At 43.4% G+C, this 23,522-nt stretch overlaps 1 long non-coding RNA gene across 2 annotated transcripts in view; it reads left to right on the forward strand.

Moving 5' to 3' along the window:
* LOC139178684 (uncharacterized) overlaps positions 1 to 23,522 on the forward strand; it is a 358,504-nt gene that overhangs the window by 148,190 nt on the left and 186,792 nt on the right. Inside the window, exon 7 of one of the 2 annotated variants that reach the window (XR_011563123.1) lies at positions 1 to 23,522. This exon is cut by the window's left edge and continues 13,125 nt beyond it; it is cut by the window's right edge and continues 8,607 nt beyond it. The exons of the other annotated variant lie outside the window; for it this stretch is intronic. This is a non-coding gene — a long non-coding RNA (uncharacterized lncRNA). 2 annotated transcript variants of the gene reach the window in all.

Raw genomic sequence — 23,522 nt, forward strand, 5'->3', positions numbered from 1 at the left:
GCAGCACTACATAAAGTCCAGAAGACATAGTGCCACTTGACAGAGAGCAACATTCAGATAAGGAGATAAGACCAGCTTAGAAGGAGGATTAAAACTTGACCCCTAAACAGGAAGCAAAGCGTAATGTGATCACAAGGGGGAAAATGCCCTTCACTGAGACTATTGTGAAGATATAATGACATGATCAATGTCAGCTTGCTCTGAATGGTTGAAGATACTTCATAAATACCAGGGGCAGTAATTCAACGTTAGAAGGGCCAACAGAGAGGAGGTCATATCAATGAAGGTCATACATGGATGAGCTAGAGTACAAATTAAACACAGGTTTCAGAGCATCCATCCCACATAAAAACCTATATATACATGTTCATAATAGCTTTACTCATAGTAGCAAAACCTGGAAACAATCCTGATGTTCTTCACCAAGTAAATAGGTAACAAACTGGTCCATCCATACCATTGAATACTATTCAATAATCAGAAGAAACAAACTATTTATGCAGGTAACAACTGGATGAATCCCCAGAAATTTTTGCTGAGGGAAAAGACCAGTCCAAAAGGAGCATAAGACTCTTGACAAAATTCTAGATCTCGAGAACAGGTTTGTGGTTGCCAGGGGTTAGGGAAGAGGGAGAATGAGTTACTTGGAAGGGATATGGGGGTAGGCATTCTAAAAAAGCAACTGAATGGATCCTTCTGGATGTGATGGGATCCTTCTTGACCTCCACTGTGATGGTGCACATGCTACTCTACACATGTGATAAAATTGCGCAGAGCTGAATACACAGACACACATACAAACGACTCCAAGTAAAACTGGGGCAATTGCAGTAAAGACCAGGGCCTGCATGGATGTCAAGAGCCCGCCTGTGGCAGTCCACTAGAGTTTTGCAAAACGTTACCATTGCAGAGAAGCTTACAGTGGCGCTCTCAGTATTATGTCTTACAATCACATGAAACCAATTGTCAGAAAGAAGTTAAGTAGAAAAAACAACTTTGGTGTTTTCCAGCTTGGTTAAAAGTTGGAAGATGACCTGAGGTGCATTCCTTACCATCTTCCACCCCCGCAACCCCTCCCGCACCCTACAACAGGATGATTTTTCTGGAGACTCCTGGCATGTCACATAAACTACACAATCTGTTACAGACTGTAGCTCTAGCAGAGCTTTCTGGAAATGTGTGTTAGTTGCTCAGTCATGTTCAACTCTTTGCAACCCCATGGACTGTAGCCTGCCAGGCTCCTCCGTCCATGGGATTCTCCAGGCAAGAATACTGGAGTGGGTTGCCATTCCCTTCACCAGCGGATTTTCCTGACTCAGGGATAGAACCTGGGCCTCCCACATTTCAGGCAGATTCTTTACCATCTGCGCCACCAGGGAAGCCTTCTTTTCTGCCCGACCTCCCTATTTTCTGGAAGACCTCACGGCAACTCTTAGTGTCCCTTGTAGACACAAAACCAGTTTACTAGCTTCCAGACTGGCCAAATCTGAGGACATTTGCATTTTCGAACGGCAGGCTATGAAGTCACATGTGAGGGAGAATGCTCCTTTTGCAGCCTCTACTGCTACCTTGGGAAGATTCATGTCCTTGATTCTAGCTGCCTACTTTGCCACGCAGCTTCTGTGCTAGAGTGTCAGCACCATGAGGACAAGCAAATGGTGGCATGTTGCTCCTGTCTCCCTGGCCCACAGTTCCTGACATACAGATGTCCCTGTAGTGGCCATTTGTGATTTCTGCCTGTCCAGCCTCCAGCTGTCCTTCTGACAAGAGAATCTTGTTTTTCCTTTGGGTAACCACACATCCCTCATTACAGATAGCCTTGTGGGTTATTGTTGTTACTCAGTTGCTCAGTCATGTCCTACTCTTTGTGACCCCATGGACTGCAGCACGCCAGGCTTCCCTGTCCTTCACTATCTCCCGGAGTTTGCTCATTGTCCTAATTCCTACTGTGGTTAAAAGGGAGGCAGTAGACCCAAGCCAGGGCAATCAGAGTTGATGAGTGATGAGCCCTAGATTTTCATGGAAAATGTTTTAAAGGACAGGTTCTTTCTTTCCTCCGTGGTGATTGTTCTGATGGAATATCAGCTGAGAGCTATTGGGAGCTTTCTTGTTACCTTCCCTTGGAAGAGTTTGTCTAAAATGAAGCCAACGCAGCAAAAAGCAGAGCCAAGACATGGCAAGACAGCAGCTCCTAATGCATCATTTGAGAACCTGGATCTAGACTTGCCTGAACCCAATACATCCTTGAACTCTTCAACCATGTGGATTACTCTGGTGCCTTTTTTCCCTATGCCACTTCGTTTTGGCTTTCCGTCACTTGCAATCAAGACTCCTAAATCATCCACGTACTTGTAGATATTCAACAAAGGAATGCACAAACAAATGCCATGATGCAAATAAAGATTTATCATCTGCTATGTGGCAGGTGCTATTTTAAGATCCAAAGGAAGAAGCAAAGGAGCAGCAGAAACAACTGCTTCCCTTGAAAGCCAAGTCTGTGGCCTGACGACCTAGAATTTGGGTCAATCCATCAATTATGGTGGCTGCTTGGTGGCCCTTTTCCTCTCAGTCCCCCTCTTTCCTTCTCCTACTACGCAACTGTGGCTCATGCCAGTACTAAGGCATGGCCCCATACCTGCTAACATCCATGCTCGTATTCACTCCTGAGGCCAAGTGACTTGGTTGTGTCTGGTTATCAGATGCAAACTTTGTCACGGCAGGGATTTAGGCTAGACATTAGGGGGAATATTGTGGTACCAGATGGTGTTTCTGAAGAAGGTTGTCCTATTTTTGCAGTTTTAGGATTTGACAATAAATCAGCCTGGCAGGCCTCAGATGTGATTTGGCCTCAAAATCGTCTCTGTTAATCCTTGATGCTGTGTGTATCTGTCAAGATCCAAGCAGGAAAACAGAGCCCACTCTCAGCATGTGAACAAAGGAAATCTAACACAAGGAACTGATTACACAGATGAAGGAAGGGGCTGAAAAGCAAGCAACAAGGAACTAGGAGGCAACTTAGGGATTTGCAAGGGCCTGAGGACACCACCGTGATGAGGCTAGAGAGACAAAAGGGGCAGGTGGTGGCACCTAGGTCCAGGGCTGGTGTCACCCAGTGGAGGCTAGAGCTGTGGTGAGTGGAAGCCAGTGCCAAGGAAGACATATGGTCCATGTGACAGAAGCCACCAGAGACCAGAGGAGCAGAAAAACCCTACCTTTTCCTTCTTCATGCCTTCCAAATTCACAGCAGCTGTCTCCTGTTGGCCATGGCCAACCCAGTCCCTCTTGCTGTTGTCGTTGTTCAGTCACCCAGTCGTGTCCAACTCTTTGTGACCCCATGAACTGCAGCAGCCCAGGCCTCCCTGTCCCTCAGCATCTCCTGGAGTTTGCCCAAGTTCATGTTCATTGCATCAGTGATGCCATCCAGCCATCTCATCCTCTGATGCCCTCTTCTCCTTCTGCCCTCGATCTTTCCCAACATCAGGGACTTTTCCAATAAGTCATCTATTCATATCAGATGACCAACATACCAGAGCTTCAGCTTTAGCATCACTCCTTCCAGTGGATATTCAGGGTTGATCTCCCTTAAGATTGACTGGTTTGATCTCCTTCCTGTCCGTGGGACTTTCAGGAGTTTTCTCCAACACCACAGTTCAAAGGCATCAATTCTTTGGTGTTCTGCTTTCTTTATGGTCCAGCTGTCACAATCGTACATGACCACTGGGAAGACCAAAGCCTTGACTATATGAACCTCTGTCAGCAGAGTAATGTCTCTGCTTGTCAATACACTGTCTAGATTTGTTACTGCTTTCCTGTCAAGAAGCAATCGTCTTCTGACTTCATGGCTGCAGTCACCATCTGCAGTGATTTTGGAGCCCAAGAAGAAGACATCTGTCACTACTTCCACCTTTTCCCCTTCTATTTGCCACGCAGTAATGGGGGCTGGATACCATGAACTTAGTTTTTTAAATATTTAGTCTTAAGCCAGCTCTTTCACTCTCCTCCTTCACCTTCATGAAGAGGTTCTTTAGTTCCTCTTCACTTTCTGCCATTAGAGTGGTATCACCCACATATCTGAGGTTGTTGATGTTTCTCCCGCCTATCTTGATTCTGGCTTGTAACTCATCTAACTCAGAATTTCTCATGATGTGCTCAGAGTATAGGTTAAACAAACACGGTGACAGCAGACAGCCCTGTCGTACTCCTTTTTCAATCTTGAAACAATCAGTTGTTCCACACAGGGTCCTAACTGTTGCTTCTTGACCTGCATACAGATTTCTCCAGAGACAGGTAAGATGGTCTGGCATTCCCATTGCTCTAAGAAGTTTCCACAGTTTGTCATGATCTACACAGTCAAAGGCTTTAGCATAGTTGATGAAACAGAGATAGACGTTTTTCTGACATTCCGTTGCTTTTTCTATAATCCAGAGAATGTTGCCAATCCAGCCCCTCCATTTGGCCACACCCGACTCAGCACCTCCCAGTGGTCACACCCAATGAAGAGCCTTCCACTGGCCCTGGGAGGCAGCCTGAAGTGGTCAGCCACCTGTGATAGATAGCAAAACCAGAATTGGGGAGAATGGATCAGAGAGCCACGAGACCCAAGACTTGCATACCTGTGTCACCCAAAAGCTACCATTTCTGGGTTCCCACATGCGACACTCCCTTTCTCACTTGGGAAGAAATGGACCTTTGGGATCCAAAGATGTCATCACCAAGTTTGTTAGCAATGGGGATCAGGTTCTAGAACTCATATGCTGCTGTTAAGAATATAATGTGGAACAGTCATCTTCGAGGACTGTTTAGCAGTTTCTGATAAATTAGGCATATATTTACGCTCAGTTCAGTTTAGTCACTCAGTCAAGTCTGACTCTTTGCGACCCCATGAATCGCAGCACGCCAGGCCTCCCTCTCCATCACCAACTCCTGGAGTTTACCCAAACTCATTCCATTGAGTTGATGATGCCATCCAGCCATCTCATCCTCTATTGTCCCCTTCTCCTCCTGCCCCCAATCCCTCCCAGCATCAGGGTCTTTTTCAATGAGTCAACTCTTCGCATGAGGTGGCCAGAGTATTGGAGTTTCAGCTTCAGCATCAGTCCTTACAGTGAACACCCAGGACTGATCTCCTTTAGGATGGACTGGTTGGATCTCCTTGCAGTCCAAGGGACTCTCAAGAGTCTTCTCCAACACCACAGTTCAAAAGCACCAATTCTTTGGCGCTCAGCTTTCTTCACAGTCCAACTCTCACATCCATACATGACCATAGGAAAAACCATAGCCTTGACTAGACAGACCTTTGTTGGCAAAGTAATGTCTCTGCTTTTGAATATGCTATCTAGGTTGGTCATAACTTTCATTCCAAGGAGAAAGCGTCTTTTAATTTCATGGCTGCAGTCACCATCTTCAGTGATTTTGGAGCCCAAAAAAATAAATTCTGACACTGTTTCCACTGTTTCCCATCTATTTCCCATGAAGTGATGGGACCAGATGCCATGATCTTCGTTTTCTGAGTGTTGAGCTTTAAGACAACTTTTTCACTCTCCTCTTTCACTTTCATCAAGAGGCTTTTTAGTTCCTCTTCACTTTCTGCCATAAGGGTGATGTCATCTGCATATCTGAGGTTACTGATATTTCTCCCAGCAATCTTGATTCCAGCTTGTGCTTCTTCCATTCCAGCGTTTCTCATGATGTACTCTACATAGAAGTTAAACAAGCAGGGTGACAATATACAGCCTTGACGAACTCATTTTCCTATTTGGAACCAGTCTGTTGTTCCATGTCCAGTTCTAACTGTTGCTTCCTGACCTGCATACAGATCTCTCAAGAGGCAGGTCAGGTGGTCTGGTATTCCCATCTCTTTCAGAATTGTCCACAGTTTATTGTGATCCACACAGTCAAAGGCTTTGGCATAGTCAATAAAGCAGAAATAGATGTTTTTCTGGAACTCTCTTGCTTTTTTGATGATCCAGTGGATGTTGGCAATTTGATCTCTGGTTCCTCTGCCTTTTCTAAAACCAGCTTGAACATCTGGAAGTTCATGGTTCACGTATTGCTGAAGCCTAGCTTGGAGAATTTTGAGCATTACTTTACTAGCGTGTGAGATGAGTGCCATTGTGCAGTAGTTTGAGCATTCTTTGGCATTGCCTTTCTTTGGGATTGAAATGAAAATGGACCTTTTCCAGTCCTGTGGCCACTGCTGAGTTTTCCAAATTTGCTGGCATATTGAGTGCAGCACTTTCACAGCATCATCTTTCAGGATTTGAAAGAGCTCAACTGGAATTCCATCACCTCCACTAGCTTTGTTCATAGTGATGCTTTCTAAGGCCCACTTGACTTCACATTCCAGGATGTCTGGCTCTAGATGAGTGATCACACCATCGTGATTATCTGGGTCGTGAAGATCTTTTTTGTACAGTTTTTCTGTGTATTCTTGCCATCTCTTCTTAATATCTTCTGCTTCTGTTAGGTCCATACCATTTCTGTCCTTTCTCGAGCCCATCTTTGCATGAAATGTTCCCTTGGTATCTCTAATTTTCTTGAAGAGATCTCTAGTCTTTCCCATTCTCTTGTTTTCCTCTATTTTTTGCAGTGATCGCTGAGGAGGCTTTCTTATCTCTCCTTGCTATTCTTTGGAACTCTGCATTCAGACGCTTTTATCTTTCCTTTTCTCCTTTGCTTTTCACTTCTCTTCTTTTCACAGCTATTTGTAAGGCCTCCTCAGACATCCATTTTGTTTTTTTGCATTTCTTTTCCATGGGGATGGTCTTGATCCCTGTCTCCTGTACAATGTCATGAACCTCCATCCATAGTTCATCAGGCGCAGGAGCGGCTGAGAGGAGCTACCCCATGTCTGAGGTCAGGGGTGCCAACCGAGAAGAGCAACCCCACATTCAAGGAGTGGTGGCTGCGTGGGCGCAGGAGGGCTGAGAGGAGCTACTCCACGTCCAAGGTCAGGAGGGGTGGCTGTGCTTTGCTGGGATAGCTGTGAAGATATACCCCATGTCCAAGGTAATAGAAACCCAAGTAAGATGGTAGGTGTTGCGAGAGGGCATCAGAGGGCAGACACACTGAAATCATAATCACAGAAAACTAGCCAATCTGATCACATGGACCACAGCCTTGTCTAACTCAATGAAACTAAGCCATGCCATGGGGGGCCACCCAAGAGAGATGGGTCATGGTGGAGAGGTCTGACAGAATGTGGTCCACTGGAAAAGGGTATGGCAAACCACTTTAATATTCTTGCCTTGAGAATCCCATGAACAGTATGAAAAGGCAAAATGATAGGATACTGAAAGAGGAACTCCCCAGGTCAGTAAGTGCCCAATATGCTACTGGAGATCAGTGGAGAAATAACTCCAGAAAGAATGAAGGGATGGAGCCAAAGCAAAAACAATACCCAGTTGTGGATGTGACTGGTGATATAAGCAAGGTCCAATGCTGTAAAGAGCAATATTGCATAGGAACCTGGAATGTAAAGTCCATGAATCAAGGCAAATTGGAAGTGGTCAAACAGGAGACGGCAAGAGTGAACATCGACATTCTAGGAATCAGCGAACTAAAATGGACTGGAATGGGTGAATTTAAATCAGATGACCATTATATCTACTACTGTGGGCAGGAATCCCTTAGAAGAAATGGAGTAGCCATCATCATCAACAACAGAGTCCAAAATGTGGTACTTGGATGCAATCTCAAAAACGGCAGAATGATCTCTGTTCGTTTCCAAGGCAAACCATTCACTATCACAGTAATCCAAGCCTATGCCCCAACCAGTAACACTGAAGAAGTTGAAGTTGAACGGTTCTATGAAGACCTACAATACCTTTTAGAACTAACACCCACAAAAGATGTCGTTTTCATTATAGGGGACTGGAATGCAAAAGTAGGAAGTCAAGAAACACCTGGAGTAACAGGCAAATTTGGTCTTGGAGTACAGAATGAAGCAGGGCAACGGCTCATAGAGTTTTGCCAAGAGAACACACTGGTCATAGCAAATACACTCTTCCAACAACACAAGAGAAGACTCTACACATGGACATCACCAGATGGTCAACACCAAAATGAGATCGATTATATTCTTTGCAGCCAAAGATGGAGAAGCTCTATACAGTCAGCAAAAACAAGACAGGGAGCTGACTGTGGCCCAGATCATATTTACCCTATCACCCAACAATTCTGCTCTTAGAGACTTACTCAAGAGCTGTAAAAGTACTGCATGAAAAGAATTATACAAGAATGTTTATAACATTATTTTCCTAATAGTCAAAAATTGGGAGTGAAATAAATGTACACTGCAGGAAAATAAATGAACACAATTATGATAGAGTCAGGCAGCAGAACACTACTCAGTGATAAAACGAATACCTGACTGCCACACTCAAACATGTGAATGTATCTCAAAGCAATATAAGTGAAGAATCCAGGCATATACTAACTCATTCCATTTATGTGAATCCAAGAAAAGACAAAAATCTAATCTGTGGTGATAGAAATCAGATAGTGGTTGTAGGGATGGAAATTGACTTGGAAGGGACAGGAGGGCACTTTCTAGTGTGGTGAAAATGTCCTTTATCTTGTTGTGGGTATCAAGCCTTGTTAAGCTGAAAACCTGAGACTGGTCTCATTTGTTATTTATATGTCAAATTAGTTGTAAAAGTAAAAAAGCCACAAAGAATCCATTTTGAATGTAAAGAACAAATTTCATGCTTTTCTGTATGGGTCTGTACCATCAAGAAGAACAGCATTATTGTGTCCTGGCAGCTTCCTTATTCTTCATTTCCATTTTGTGGGATAGAACCCAAGAGTAGGTCAAGGGCACTTGTTTCCTTGGACTAATTAAATGCAATAGGCAGCCCTAATGCTCCTGCCAACCACATGACTCATGGACATCAGGTTGATGGGTGTTTTACATTAAACTAAGTGATCATAAATATTTAATCATATGACCACTGTTTTTAAATACATCACCCAGGACTGCACATTCCTTTTGGAAATGGTGCTCATCTGGCTTCATCCAGATAGCCAATAAGGGTCCCTGGGAAAAGATACTAAGGCAAGAAATGGAGTAACTACTCTGCAAATGTTGCTTCCCCAGCATTTATTTCCCCAATCCCCACTCCCAGTTTGCATTTAGAGGTCCATGTAGTTCTAGGGAAGATACCCTGGAGGAGGAAATAGCAACTCACTCCAGCTTTCTTGCCTGGGGAATTCTATGGACCGAGGAGCCTGCTGGGCTACAGTCCATGGTGTTGTAAAGAGCTGGACACAAATGAGCAACTTAGCACACATGTGGTTCTAGGGATGCTAACCCTCCCCCTCCCTCATGTTTGTTCCTGCCAGTTCTAGGTTGGCAGCCCATGACCAAGACTAAGCCAATCATTGCATACCACCCCTGCCACCACAACAGAGACTGGATGAAGGTGGACAGGTGATCTAAACCAGTCCAATCATGTTGAATCACAGAACCTTAACTTAAAAAAATTTTCTGTCTTTCTCAGGACAACTGTGGTTCTCTTCCTTGAGGAGAGCCATGGCAGAGACACAGCAGAAAGGAGAGACGAGAATCTGTCAAAAAACAGGGCTTTGCCTCCTGGCATGATAATATGTCTGAGGTTAGCCCCCTCTCTCTCAATTTTCTGGTTACGTGAACCAAGAAACCCTCCATATTGTTTAGGCCAATCTGTGTTGGGTTTTATATTGTTTGCAACCAATGGCATCCTACCTATTAGGTGATAACCAGAAGCTAGGTTTGTGTGGGCAAAGGCCAAAGTCTGTGTAAAAGGGTAGAATTAGGAATCAGAAGCCCTGAATTCTGATTATTTCTGGGTCATGATGGAACTATATAACCCCAGAGAAAACATTTAACCTGATAGCATCTTAGTTTAATCTTCTGCATAATAGGAAATTAGAAAGCAGAATCTCTAGGTTCTTTTGCATTAATAGCACTGGAAACATTGATGATAGTGATGATGAAGATGGTGATTTATTAAGTTCTTGCCATGTGCCCGTGCTGTGCTCATTGTGTTTCAGATCCACTATTTCATTTGATTCGTGTATCTCTTGGAATTTAATGAGGAAAGCAGAAGCATTGTGAATATTATGCAATAAGGGATTTATTTTAAGAAGAAGACCCTAAACAACTGTGGGAGAACTTAAGGGTCCAAAAGAGGAAGTTGGAGGATCAGAGTAAAGTCAGTAACCAGTCCACCAACCTCTCCTCCAGAAGCTCTGATATAGGGAGAGAGTAAGAGCTTACAGGGGAGTCTGGGGGGGCAAGCACTTCCCACTGCCATGGTGGCTCAGCAAAGGAGAGCCTGGGATGAAGTCTACCAGCATCTGGTGGGGGGCCTGGGGTCTGTGTTGGTGAGCTGGGCTGGCAGTCAGGAAGAATAGCTGAAAGTGGGGTGAGAGAAAGTAGAAACAAGCTGAAACAACTGGTACTTACTTCCCCTATGTTCCTCACTGCATCAAGCATAATGACCTTCAGCACTTAAAGGCTACTGCTCCACTTCTGCCTCTCAAGCTTCATGAAAAAAATTTTTATACACAGGGAAGAGGAGTCTGGGAAATGTAGTTTCACCACAGTGAAGTCTACAAATCCTGTAAGAAAAGCAGGATAAGCATTTCCCCCCAAATTTAAGGAAGCTTGTCCAAAGTCGTCCATCCGGCTGGTACTGGAAACAGAACTAAGATGCAGGACTTCTACTTAGTTCTTTTTCCATAGGACTTGATCAGTTCAGTTCAGTTCAGTTCAGTCGCTCAGTCGTGTCTGACTCTTTGCGACCCCATGAATCCCAGCATGCCAGGCCTCCCTCTCCATCACCAACTCCTGGAGTTCACTCAGACTCACGTCCATCGAGTCAGTGATGCCATCCAGCCATCTCATCCTCTGTCGTCCCCTTCTCCTCCTGCCCCCAATCCCTCCCAGCATCAGAGTCTTTTCCAATGAGTCAAGTCTTCGCATGAGGTGGCCAAAATACTGGAGTTTCAGCTTCAGCATTATTCCCTCCAAAGAAATCCCAGGGCTGATCTCCTTCAGAATGGACTGGCTGGATCTCCTTGCAGGCCAAGGGACTCTCAAGAGTCTTCTCCAACACCACAGTTCAAAAGCATCAATTCTTCGGTGCTCAGCCTTCTTCACAGTCCAACTCTCACATCGATACATGACCATAGGAAAAACCATAGCCTTGACTAGACAGACCTTTGTTGGCAAAGTAATGTCTCTGCTTTTGAATATGCTATCTAGGTTGGTCATAACTTTCCTTCCAAGCGGTAAGCGTCTTTTAATATCATGGCTGCAATCACCATCTGCAGTGATTTTGGAGCCCAGAAAAATTAAGTCTGACACTGTTTCCACTGTTTCCCCATCTATTTCCCATGAAGTGATGGGACCGGATGCCATGATCTTCGTTTTCTGAATGTTGAGCTTTAAGACAACTTTTTCACTCTCCTCTTTCACTTTCATCAAGAGGCTTTTTAGTTCCTCTTCACTTTCTGCCATAAGGGTGGTGTCATCTGCATATCTGAGGTTATTGATATTTCTCCCAGCAATCTTGATTCCAGCTTGTGCTTCTTCCATTCCAGCGTTTCTCATGATGTACTCTACATAGAAGTTAAACAAGCAGGGTGACAATATACAGCCTTGACGAACTCCTTTTCCTATTTGGAACCAGTCTGTTGTTCCATGTCCAGTTCTAACTGTTGCTTCCTGACCTGCATACAGATTTCTCAAGAGGCAGGTCAGGTGGTCTGGTATTCCCATCTCTTTCAGAATTGTCCATAGTTTATTGTGATCCACACAGTCAAAGGCTTTGGCATAGTCAATAAAGCAGAAATAGATGTTTTTCTGGAACTCTCTTGCTTTTTTGATGATCCAGTGGATGTTGGCAATTTGATCTCTGGTTCCTCTGCCTTTTCTAAAACCAGCTTGAACATCTGGAAGTTCATGGTTCATGTATTGCTGAAGCCTAGCTTGGAGAATTTTGAGCATTACTAGTGTGTGAGATGAGTGCAATTGTGGGGTAGTTTGAGCATTCTTTGGCATTGCCTTTCTTTGGGATTGAAATGAAAACAGACCTTTTCCAGTCCTGTGGCCACTGCTGAGTTTTCCAAATTTGCTGGCATATTGAGTGCAGCACTTTCACAGCATCATCTTTCAGGATTTGAAAGAGCTCAACTGGAATTCCATCACCTCCACTAGCTTTGTTCGTAGTGATGCTTCTTAAGGCCCACTTGACTTCACGTTCCAGGATGTCTGGCTCTAGGTGAGTGATCACCTACAGCCCAGATAATCACACCATCATGATTATCTGGGTCACGAAGAGATCTTTTTTGTACAGTTCTTCTGTGTATTCTTGCCACCTCTTCTTAATATCTTCTGCTTCTGTTAGGTCCATACAATTTCTGTCCTTTATCGAGCCCATCTTTGCATGAAATGTTCCCTTGGTATCTCTAATTTTCTTGAAGAGATCTCTAGGACTTGATCACTTGTTTCTAAATCTTACTTTGTTTCTAATATAAAGCATAGTTAATTTTATTGATTGCTCTTTTCTCTTGTCATATCCCTCCATGGTGATCAATGTCATCCATGACCCTATCTCTAGCTCCTTCCTTTTCACTATCCTTAGCTCCTTAGCTCCTTAGCCTCATGGCCTTATGGGCACAAAATAGCTGCTGCAGTGCCAGGTAACACACAGGGTAAGACTGTATACAGCTGAAGGAGAGACGGGGTCTTCTCTTAAGATTCTTTTTATTTGTTGGAGCCCCATTCCCCAAAGTTTCCATCCCTAGGACTGGATCGCACATGCATATGCTCTAGGTGTGAAGGAGGCTAGGAAAACAAGTCACCAGGTCGCAGCCTCCATGTTGGGAGGTAACTTTGCCAGCAAGAAAAAGAGCGTAGGTGACACTCTCAGGCAGGCATTCAACTGTGTCTGATGTGCCCTTTGCAGTTCCTTCTTTCTAACCTTATACTTCAGTCAGCAAAACTGAATAGTTTTGCCTATGTTTGAATTACACAATGAGTCGAGAAATCTCTTTTCTACTTGGAAATCCCTAAAATTGCCCACATTAGTGTCACTATGTAAAGACCCTGAAAGCAAATGGTCCTTACAGCACAGTGCCCTTGAAGAAAGACATGTTAATACTGCACCAAATACACAGATTATGGTTTCTCACCATTTTTACCATCCCCTCCAAAAAACCTTTTTAGACTAGACATTTTTTCCCGGTCAACCTCTCATGAAATTTTAAAACCACAAATGTGTGTCTGTTTGTGTGCCATGTGTATATCTGTAATTTACACATAGAAAGAGGAAAGTTTGGTTTTTTTACACCCAAGAATCAATTTTCCCCTCCTTGACTCTGAGATAGTCTTCACTGAGAAAGCAAGATCTAGATCCATTTCTGAGCTCTTTCATATATAAGAGAAAGATACTCATATTTTCCAAAGAGGTGGATATTAGTATTTGTCCAGGCATAATATTCAGGTCCTCTTCCTGGATCACAGCCCTGCCATGGCAAAGGGGCTTGTGTAACAATGAAACTATGAGCCATGCCATACAGGGCTACGCAAGACAGATGGGTCATAGTGGAGAGTTCTGACAAAATGTGGTCCACTGGAGGAGGGAATAGCAAGTCACTCCAGTATTCTTGCCCGAAGAACCCCATGAACAGTGTGAAAAGGCAAAAAGGTATGACCCTGGAAGACGAGCCAGCCAGGTTGGAAGGTGTGTGATATGCTACTGAGGAAGAGTGGAGGGCACTTACAAATAGATCCAGAAAAGTGGCTGGACCAAAATGGAAACCTCTGTCCAGCTGTGGATGTGTCTGGTGGTGAAAGAACAATGCTGTAAAGAATGATATTGCGTAGGAACCTAGAATATTGGGTCCATGAATCAAGGTAAATTGGACATGGTCAAGCAGGAGATATTAAGAGTGAACATACGCATCTTAGGAACCAGTGAACTAAAATGAAAGGGAAAGGGCAAATTTAATTCAGATGACCTTTATATCTACTAGTGTGGGCAAGAGTCTCTTAGAAGAAATGGAGTATCCCTCATGGTCAACAAAAGAGTCCAAAATGTGGTACTTGAATGCAATCTCCAAAACAACAAAACAATCTTCATTCACTTCTGAGGCAAACCGTTCAACATTATAGTAATCCAAGTCTATACCCCAACCACTAATGCTGAAGAAGCTGAAGTTGACCATTTCTATGAAGACCTAGAAGGCCTTCTGGAACTAACACCAAAAAAAAAGATGTCCTTTTCATCATAGGGGATTAGAACGCATAAGTAGGGAGTCAAGAGATACCTGAAGTAACAAGCAAGTTTGACCTTGGAGTACAAAATGAAGCAGGGCAAAAACAGAGTTTTGTCAAGAGAACACACTGGTCATTGCAAACACCGTCTTCAAACAACACAAGAGGTGATTCTAGGCACAGAATTCACCAGATGGTCAATACTGAAATCAGATTGATTGTATTTGTTGCAGCCAAAGATGGAGAAGTACTATATAGTCAGCAAAAATAAAACTTGGAGCTGACCCTGGCTCAGATTATGACCTCCTTATTGCAAAATTCAGGCTTAAGCTAAAGGAAGTAGGGAAAACCACTAGGCCATTCAGGTATGATCTAAATCAACCCCTATTGGTTATACAGTGGAGGTGGCAAATAGATTCAAGGGATTAGATCTGGTAGACAGAGTCAAAGAAGAACTATGGACAGAGGTTTCTAACATAATGTAGGAGGTTGTGATCAAAACCATCCCAAAGAAAAAGAAATGCAAGAAGGTAAAGTGATTGTCTGAGGAGCTTTCCAAATACCCGAGGAAAGAAGAGATGTGAAAGGCAAGGGAGAAAGGAAAAGATATACCCAACAGAACGCAGAGTTCCAGAGAATAGCAGGGAGACATAAAAAGGTCTTCTTCAATGAACAATGCAAAGAAGTAGAAGAAAGCAATAGAATGGGAAAGACTAGATTTCTCTTCAAGAAAAGTGGAGATATCAAGGGAATATTTCATGAAAGGATGGGCACATTAAAGGACAGAAATGGTAAGGACCTAACAGAAGCAGAGGAGATTAAGAAGAGGTGGCAAGAATACACAGAAGAACTAAAAAAAAAGGTCTTAATGACTCAGATAACCACGATGGTGTGGTCACTCACCTAGAGCCAGACCTCCTGGAGTGTGAAGTCAAGTGGCCTTGGGAAGAATTACTATGAACAAAGGTGGTGGAGGTGATGAAATTCCAGCTGAGCCATTTCAAATCCTAAAAGATGATGCTGTGAAAGTGCTGCACTCAATATGCCAGTAAATTTGGAAAACTCAGCATTGGCCACAGGCCTGGAAAAGGTCAGTCTTCATTCCAATGCCAAAGAATATTCAAACTACTGTACAATTGTGCTCTATTCACATGCTAGCAAGGTAATGCTCAAAATCCTTCAAGCTAGGCTTTAGCAGGACTTGAACCAAGAACTTACAGATGTACAAGCTGCATTTAGAAAAGGCATAGGAACCAGAGATCAAATTGCCAATGTTCATTGGATCATAGAGAAAGCAAGGGAATTCCAGAAAAACATCTACTTCTGCTTCATTGGCTATGCTAAAGCCTTTGACTGTGTGGATCACAACAAACTGTGGAAAATTCTTCAAGAGATGGGAATACCAGACCACCTGACCTGCCTCCTGAGAAGCCTGTATGCAAGTCAAGAAGCAACAATTAGAACTTTACATGGAACAATGGACTGGTTACAAATCGGGAAAGAAGTACGACAAGGCTGTATATTGTCAGCCTACTTCTTTAGCTTTTATGCAGAGTACATCGTGGGAAATGATGGGCTGGATGAATCACAAGCTGGAATCACAACTTCTGGGAGAAATATCAACAACCTCAGATATGCAGGTGATACCACTCTAATGATAGAAAGTGAAGAGGAGGTAAAGAGCCTCTTGGTGAGGGTGAAAGAGGAGAGTGAACAAAGCTGACTTAAAACTCAATGTTCCTAAGATCATGGCATCTAGTCCTATCACTTCATGGCAAGTAGAAGGGGAAAAAGTAGGAAAAGTGACAGACTTTATTTTCCTGGGCTCCGAAATCACCGTGGACAGTGATTGCAGCCATGAAATTAGAAGACACTGGCTCCTTGGAAGGAAAGCTATGACAAACCTAGACAGTGTAGTAAAAAGCAGGGCTATCACTTTGCTGACAGTGGTTGGTATAGTCAAAGCTATGGTTTTTCCAGTAGTCATGTACAGGTGTGAGAGATGGACCATAAAGAAGGTTGAGCGCCAAAGAACTGATGCTTTTGAATTGTGATGCTGGAGAAGACTCTTGAGAGTCACTTGGACTGCAAAGAGATCAAACAAGTCAATCGTAAAGGAAATCAACCCCTGAATATTCATTGGAAGGACTGATGCTGAAACTGAAGCTCCAATACTTTGGCCACCTAATGCAAAGAGCCGACTCATTGGAAAAGACTCTGATGCTGGGAAAGGTTGAAGGCAAAAGGAGAAGCGAACAGCAAAAGATGAGATGGTTAGATAGCATCACCAACTCAATGGACATGAATCTGAGCAAACTCCAGAAGATAGTCAGCCATAGGGAACCCTGGCATGCTGCAGTCCATAGGGTCACAAAGAGTCAGATACAAGTTAGCAACTGAACAACAAGAACAATATTCAGATGTGTCATCCTATTCCTGAAGAGGGAATGAATATTTGCCTCCATTTCTGACTTTCCATGTTTATTTTCACCAAGACTGACTCATTTACCTTAGTTTACAAGCCTTCACATGTGGAGCTTCACATAAAATACAATGACAAGTTCAAGACAGGGGCCTGGGTAAAATGAAGAAGAGTAGAGAGAGCATAGTTATTCATTGGGACTCTATTTTCAAGTAATAGAAAGAGTTTCTTCGAGGGGGTGGTCACTGATGAGATACTGTCTCAGTTTATTATGGATGCTATAACAAAGTACCCCAGGCTGGGTGGCTTCATCAATACAAACTTCCTGTCTCATAGTTCTGGAGACTTGTAAGTCCATCCAAGATTGAGGTGTCACCAGGGTTGGCTTCTCCTGCGGCCTCTCTCCTTGGCTTCGGCCACCAGAAGGTGCGTCCTTGCTGTGTCCCCACATGGCCTTTCCTCTGTGCAGGTGCATTCCTGGGGTCTCATTCTTCCTTTAAGGACCCACTCTCATGACCTCATTTAACCTTCATGACCTCTTTAAAGACCCTATCTCTAAGTACAGTCACATTCTGAAGTATTAGGGGTTAGGACTTCAATGTGTGAATTTGAGGGGGCATAATGCAGCCCATAACAGTTAGAGGCTATCTCATAGACTCCATCAATATGACGATGGCTGTAGCAGAGTGGATGCCAGGACTGCTCCAACTGGTGTTTGGGATTTTTCTTTTTAGAGCAGAAACCTCAAACTATAATGCTTCTGAGCCCTAGGAGGTAGAATAAATGAGGGCAGTCATAATGCATGGTAGGGCAGGGAAGTGGACAACTGGAGAGCAGAAGCCCTGTCTAAAGAGGGCACTACTCAGCTCCAGCTAATGGCATGCCTTCTCGCAACAGAGGCCCAGAATAGCCAGATAATCCACCTTCTAAGAGAAGTAAAAATCTGGGGGGTTGGGGGGGAAGGGGTTTGGTAAATTTTCAAAAAAGAAAAAAAGCTGTGCAGGCCAAAATAAACTTCTGCCAGCTGAATCTGTCCCATTTATGATTCCTGCTTTAGCACTTTCTTGTAATGTGACTCAGCTGCCTTCTATATGTCTTGGTTCTAAAGGGACAGGATCCGATTGGCTGAGTTGGAGCCCTATGTTCTTGAGAAGAATAACTCAATGGCTCCTGGTAAGCAGAGAAATGGAGAGGGTAGTCCCTAAAGAGGAGGGTCTAACCAGAAGCTGCGAACCTCTCTGCAGGGGAAGGGGCAAGGTAGAGCTGTTGATGGCTTTTCAGTGTCAGTGGGACTTGGATCATCAGGGGGAGCAACTTTCCACAGCTTCCAAAACGAAAGATTGAGATGAAATAAACTCAAACTGAAACACAAGGAGTTTAAAGCAGGCGTTTGTAAAAACTTCCAAGGGGAGTTGTAAAGGTCTGAGTCTACTGTGTGGTATCTGGTCCTATGAGATTGAGTTAAAACAGATCAATCATTTCTGGGCTCCAGGAAGACCTTGTCAACCATTCATCTTTGTCTCTACCTCCTTTCCCCAGTGCCCCAATCCCATTCACTGTCATCCCCCCAGACAGCGAGGGCTGTTCCTTATCTCACCAGCTTGCAGATCAAAGTTTGATCTGGGCACCGGGCACCAGCCCACCTGCCTTCGCCTAGTCTGCCTGTTAAACCACCTGAAACCCCTTTTGTACCCTTTGATGTTGCTGCTTCTGTGTTTAAATGATGTCTTTATTTGAAAAGAAAAAAGAAACGAAAACAAAAACAACTCAGTGATGGGCTGACACCACTGGGAAAACTGGCGTTGTCAACTGCTATTAAGAGGATATGTGAGGGTGATGATAAATTTTGTGCATAATTAGTTATTAAGAAACAGGTTGGCACCACTCTTCATCTGCTTTGACATGCCTCCCCCCATCTATTAACTTGTGGCTGTTTGAAGGTTATATGTGCAAACAGAGCTAGAGTTATCAGTAGGGGCACAGCTGTTTGGGGGAAACAAATTAAATCATATCCACGGAACTATTTTGGTGTTTAAATCCATTCTAAAGATATCCTAAGACCAGTGAGGGTTCTTTCTGTCTTAGTCAATCAAACCCAGCTCAGGCTCCAGAGTTCTGTCTAAAACTCAGAGGGCAGCAGCGGCAGAAGGGAAAATCATAGTATCAGAAACTTCACAGCTGCTAAACTGTGTGTGGGTCTGCTTCTGATGACTTTTCTATCTTTTATTATTCTGATAATTAATTTGCATAATGCTTTACAGTCAAAACAGTCGACAGGGTGTTTTCCAGCATTTCATTTGTTAGGATAGGCTTACTTGATGCCTGTCGTGTGCCACATTCTATGGGGTCGCTAGAGGGAGAGGCAGGAGAACATGTACAGAAAGAAATGAGTAAAGGGATGGATATTAGAGGAAGAACCTAAATGGTTGGAAGGAGATCTGTTTAGGAAGATGTGGGGGCATATGTTCCAGAATACTGGTTTTCAAGCAGGGGTGATTCTGTTCCCCAGGGACATTGGGCAATGTCTGGAGACATTTTTGGCTGTCACAACTGGGGACCAGGAGGAGTAGCTATTGGCGCCTGGTGGGGAGAAGTCAAGGATAGTGCTCAACGTCCTATAATGCACAGGCCAGCCCCCAGAGCAAATATCCAGCTCAAATGTCAGTACTGCCAAATTGAGAAACTCTGTTCCCAGTGAAGAGAATGGCTTCACACAGAGGGAACAGTCAAGAAAATTGAAGGTAACGAAAAGAAAAGTGAGGGCCTGAGTATATTAATGAACTCTGGCTGCAGTAATGATACAATGCAGACATTAAACTCGGTGGCTTATAGCAGTGGGCACTAATTTTTGTTGCCTTCCAGAGCTGTGGCAACAAAACCACTGCTAACTCAGGCATGGTTCCAGACTATAGGCTGGACTCAGATGTGCTGCACATTTCCCTCTCTCTCCTTGGACAGGCAGTTACCTGGGGCACATTCTTCTCCTGGCAGGTCACGGAAGCATAAAAGGCTGCACCAAACTGTACACAGATTTCAGGGTTCTGGGCTTCCCTGGTGGCTCACTGGTAAAGAATCAGCCTGCCAATGCAGGAGACATGGGTTTGATCCCTAGTTCTGGAAGATCCCACATGCCATGCAGCAACTAAGCCTGAGTGCCACGACTACTGAGCCTGTGCTCTAGGGCCCAGGAGCTGCAACTATTGAAGCTCATGTGCCTCGAGCCTGTGCTCTGCAACTAGAGAAACCACTGCAATGAGAAGCCTGCCCAGTGAAACTAAAGAGTAGCCCATGCTTGCCACAACTAGAGAAAAGCTTGTGCAACAATGAAGATCCAGCACAGCCAAGATAAATAAAATTATTAAAAAAAAAAAGATTTCAGGGTTCTGTCCACATTGTAACCACTCCCATGCCACTCAATTCAGTTCAGTCACTCCCTGTCCATCACCAAAACCCAGAGCTTGCTCAAACTCATGTCATCGAGTTAGTGACGCTATCCAACCATCTCATCCTCTGTCATCCCCTTCTCCTCCTGCCTTCAGTCTTTCTCAGCATCAGGGTCTTTTCCAATGAGTCAGTTCTTCCCATCAGGTGGAAAAGTATTGGAGCTTCAGCTTCACCATTAGTACTTCCAATGATTATTCAGGACTGATTTCCTTTAGGATTGACTGGCTGGATCTCCTTGCAGTCCAAGGGACTCTCAAGAGTCTTCTTTAACACCACAGTTTGAAATCATCAATTGTTCGGCACCACAATTCTTCATGGTCCAACTCTCACATCCATACATGACTACTGGAAAAACCATAGCTTTGACTAGATGGACCTTTGTTGGCAAAGTAACTTCCACTGTTTAATATGCTGTCTAGATTGGTCATAGCTTTTCTTCCAAAGAGCAAGCGTCTTATAATTTCATGGCCGCAGTCACCAATCTGCAGTGATTTTGGAGCCCAAGAAAATAAAGTCTGACACTGTTTCCACTGTTTCCCCATCTATTTGCCATGAAGTGATGGGACCAGATGCCATGATCTTAGTTTTTTGAAAGTTGAATTTTAAGCCAGTTTTTTCACTCTCCTCTTTCATTTTCATCATGAGGCTCTTTAGTTCCTCTTTGCTTTCTGCCATAAGTATGGTGTCATCTGCATATCTGAGATTATTGATATTTCTCCCAGAAATCTTGATTCCAGCCTGTGCTTCATCCAGCCTGGCATTTTGTATAATGTACTCTGCATATAAGTTAAATAAACAGGGTGACAATATACAGCTTTGACGTACTCCTTTGCAAATTTGGAACCAGTCTGTTGTTCCATGTCCAGTTCTAACTGTTGCTTCCTGACCTGCATACAGATTTCTCAAGAGGCAGATCAGGTGGTCTGGTATTCCCATCTCTTTCAGAATTTTCCACAGTTTATTGTGATCCACACAGTCAAAGGCTTTGGCATAGTCAATAAAGCAGAAATAGATGTTTTTCTGGAACTCTCTTGCTTTCTCGATGATCCAGCGGATGTTGGCAATTTGATCTCTGGTTCCTCTGCCTTTTCTAAAACCAGCTTGAACATCAGGAAGTTCACGGTTCACATATTGCTGAAGCCTTGCTTGGAGAACTTTGAGCATTACATTGCTAGCATGTGAGATGAGTGCAATTGTGCGGTAGTTTGAGCATTCTTTGGCATTGCCTTTCTTGGGAACTGGAATGAAGACTGACCTTTTCCAGTCCTGTGGCCACTGCTGAGTTTTCCTAATTTGCTGGCATATTGAGTGCAGCACCTTCACAGCATCATCTTTTAGGATTTGAAATAGCTCAGCTGGAATTCTGTCACCTCCACTAGCTTTGTTCATAGTGATGCTTCCTAAGACCCACTTGACTTCGCATCCCAGGGTGTCTGGCTCTAGGTGAGTAACCACACCATCATGGTTATCTGGGTCATTAAGACCTTTTTTTTAGTTCTTCTGTGTATTCTTGCCACCTCTTCTTAATCTCCTCTGCTTAAGATGGTCCATATCATTTATTGTATCATATCATATCCATATCCATGATCTGAGTTCATGATCTGAGCCAGTCAGATCCTGGTTTTGTTTATGCTGAATGTATGTTACCCATGCCACTGGCCAAAGCTAATACCCAAGCCCCTAGTCCAAGTATGGGTGAATTCACATATCCATACCCATCTTATATCCATATCATATCTGTTAGGTCCATATCATTTCTGTCCTTTACTGTGCCCATCTTTGTGTGAAATGTTCCCTTCATATCTCGAATTTTCTTGAAGAGATCTCTAGTCTTTCCCATTCTATTGTTTTCCTCCATTTCTTAACACTGATCACTGAGGAAGGCTTCCTTATCTCTCCTTGCTATTCTTTGGAACTCTACATTCAGGTGGATATATCTTCCCTTTTCTCCTTTGCCTTTCACTTCTCTTCTTTTCTCAAGGCATCCTCAGACAACCATTTTGCATTTTTGCATTTCTTTTTCTTAGGGATGGTTTTGATCGCTGCCTCCTATACAATGTCATGAACCTCCATCCCTAGTTCTTCAGGCACTCTATCAAATCTAATCTCTTGAATCTGTTTGTCACTTCCACTGTATAATCATAAGGGATTGATTTAGCTCATACCTGAATGGTCTAGTGGTTTTCCCTACTTTCTTCAATTTAAGTCTGAACCTTGCAATAAGGAGTTCATGATCTGAGCCACAGTGAGATCCTGGTTTTGTTTATGCGAATGTATGTGACCCATGCCACTGGCCAAAGCTAATACCCAAGCCCCTAGTCCAAGTATGGGTGAGTTCACATTACCATTTAAATCCATGGCTGGGCTATCACAGAAAGGCTGAGAATAGAGTACCCTGCTCCTCTCCATCTCCTTGAGCAAGGTAGAAATGGGAGTGGGACTGCGAAATAGGTTGGGGCAAGATCAGAGAGACATGGACTGGGTGTGTTATTCTAAGTGTCCTGAGAAGCTACTGGATGAGTTTACTCTGAGGAGTTACACATAATCAAATTACATTCAGCAATGATAAATGACTGTTTTGTGAAGAATGGATTGTAGGAAGAAAGAGGAAAGCAGGGAGTCTTAGGAGGCTGCCATTTCAGAAGACTGAGGAAGATAAGATGGTGTCTTGGTCTAAGGTACTGGCAATTGAAAGAAACCTAAGTGTACACATTTAGGGTGTATTGCAGAAATAGAATCATCTAGGCTTATTGATGGATCTGGCATCCAAGGAAAGGAGAAAAATCAGGGGTAACTCTAAGAGTTTTTGTCTTGAGCCCCTGGCCTAGATGGGAGGTGGTACCATTTCCAGAGATGGAAAACTAGGAAATAAACAGATTTAGGCAAAAATCAATCTTTATCTCATTTAATGCAATGGTGTCAACAACCCTATCTAGAGGTACTTTATTATCTCGTTTTCTTAGAAGAGGAAACAGGGACCCAGAAAAGTAGAGTAACTTGTCCCTGACCACACCACTGATCAGTGGCAGACCCAGAACTTGAATATATAGGCAGAGCTCAGTGATATTTTGGGTTTGTTTCCAGATCATCTCAATAAAGTGAATATTGCAATAAAGTAAATTGCACAAGGTTTCTTTTCTGAATGCATATAAAAGTTATGTTCCTACTATACTTTATATTAAGTGTGCAATAGCATAATGTCTAAAAAGAATGTCCATATCTTAATTTAAAATACTTTAGTGCTAAAAAGAAAAATACTAACCACCATCTGAGCCTTCAGTGAGTTGTCATCTTTTTGCCATAGTCACAAAGATTACAGCTCACCATAACAAGTACAATAATAATGAAAAGTTTGAAATACTGTGAGAATAATCAAAATGTTGCAGAGAGACA

Source organism: Bos indicus, chromosome 22 (genome assembly GCF_029378745.1).
Source record: "Bos indicus isolate NIAB-ARS_2022 breed Sahiwal x Tharparkar chromosome 22, NIAB-ARS_B.indTharparkar_mat_pri_1.0, whole genome shotgun sequence".
NCBI classification, from domain to species: domain Eukaryota; kingdom Metazoa; phylum Chordata; class Mammalia; order Artiodactyla; family Bovidae; genus Bos; species Bos indicus.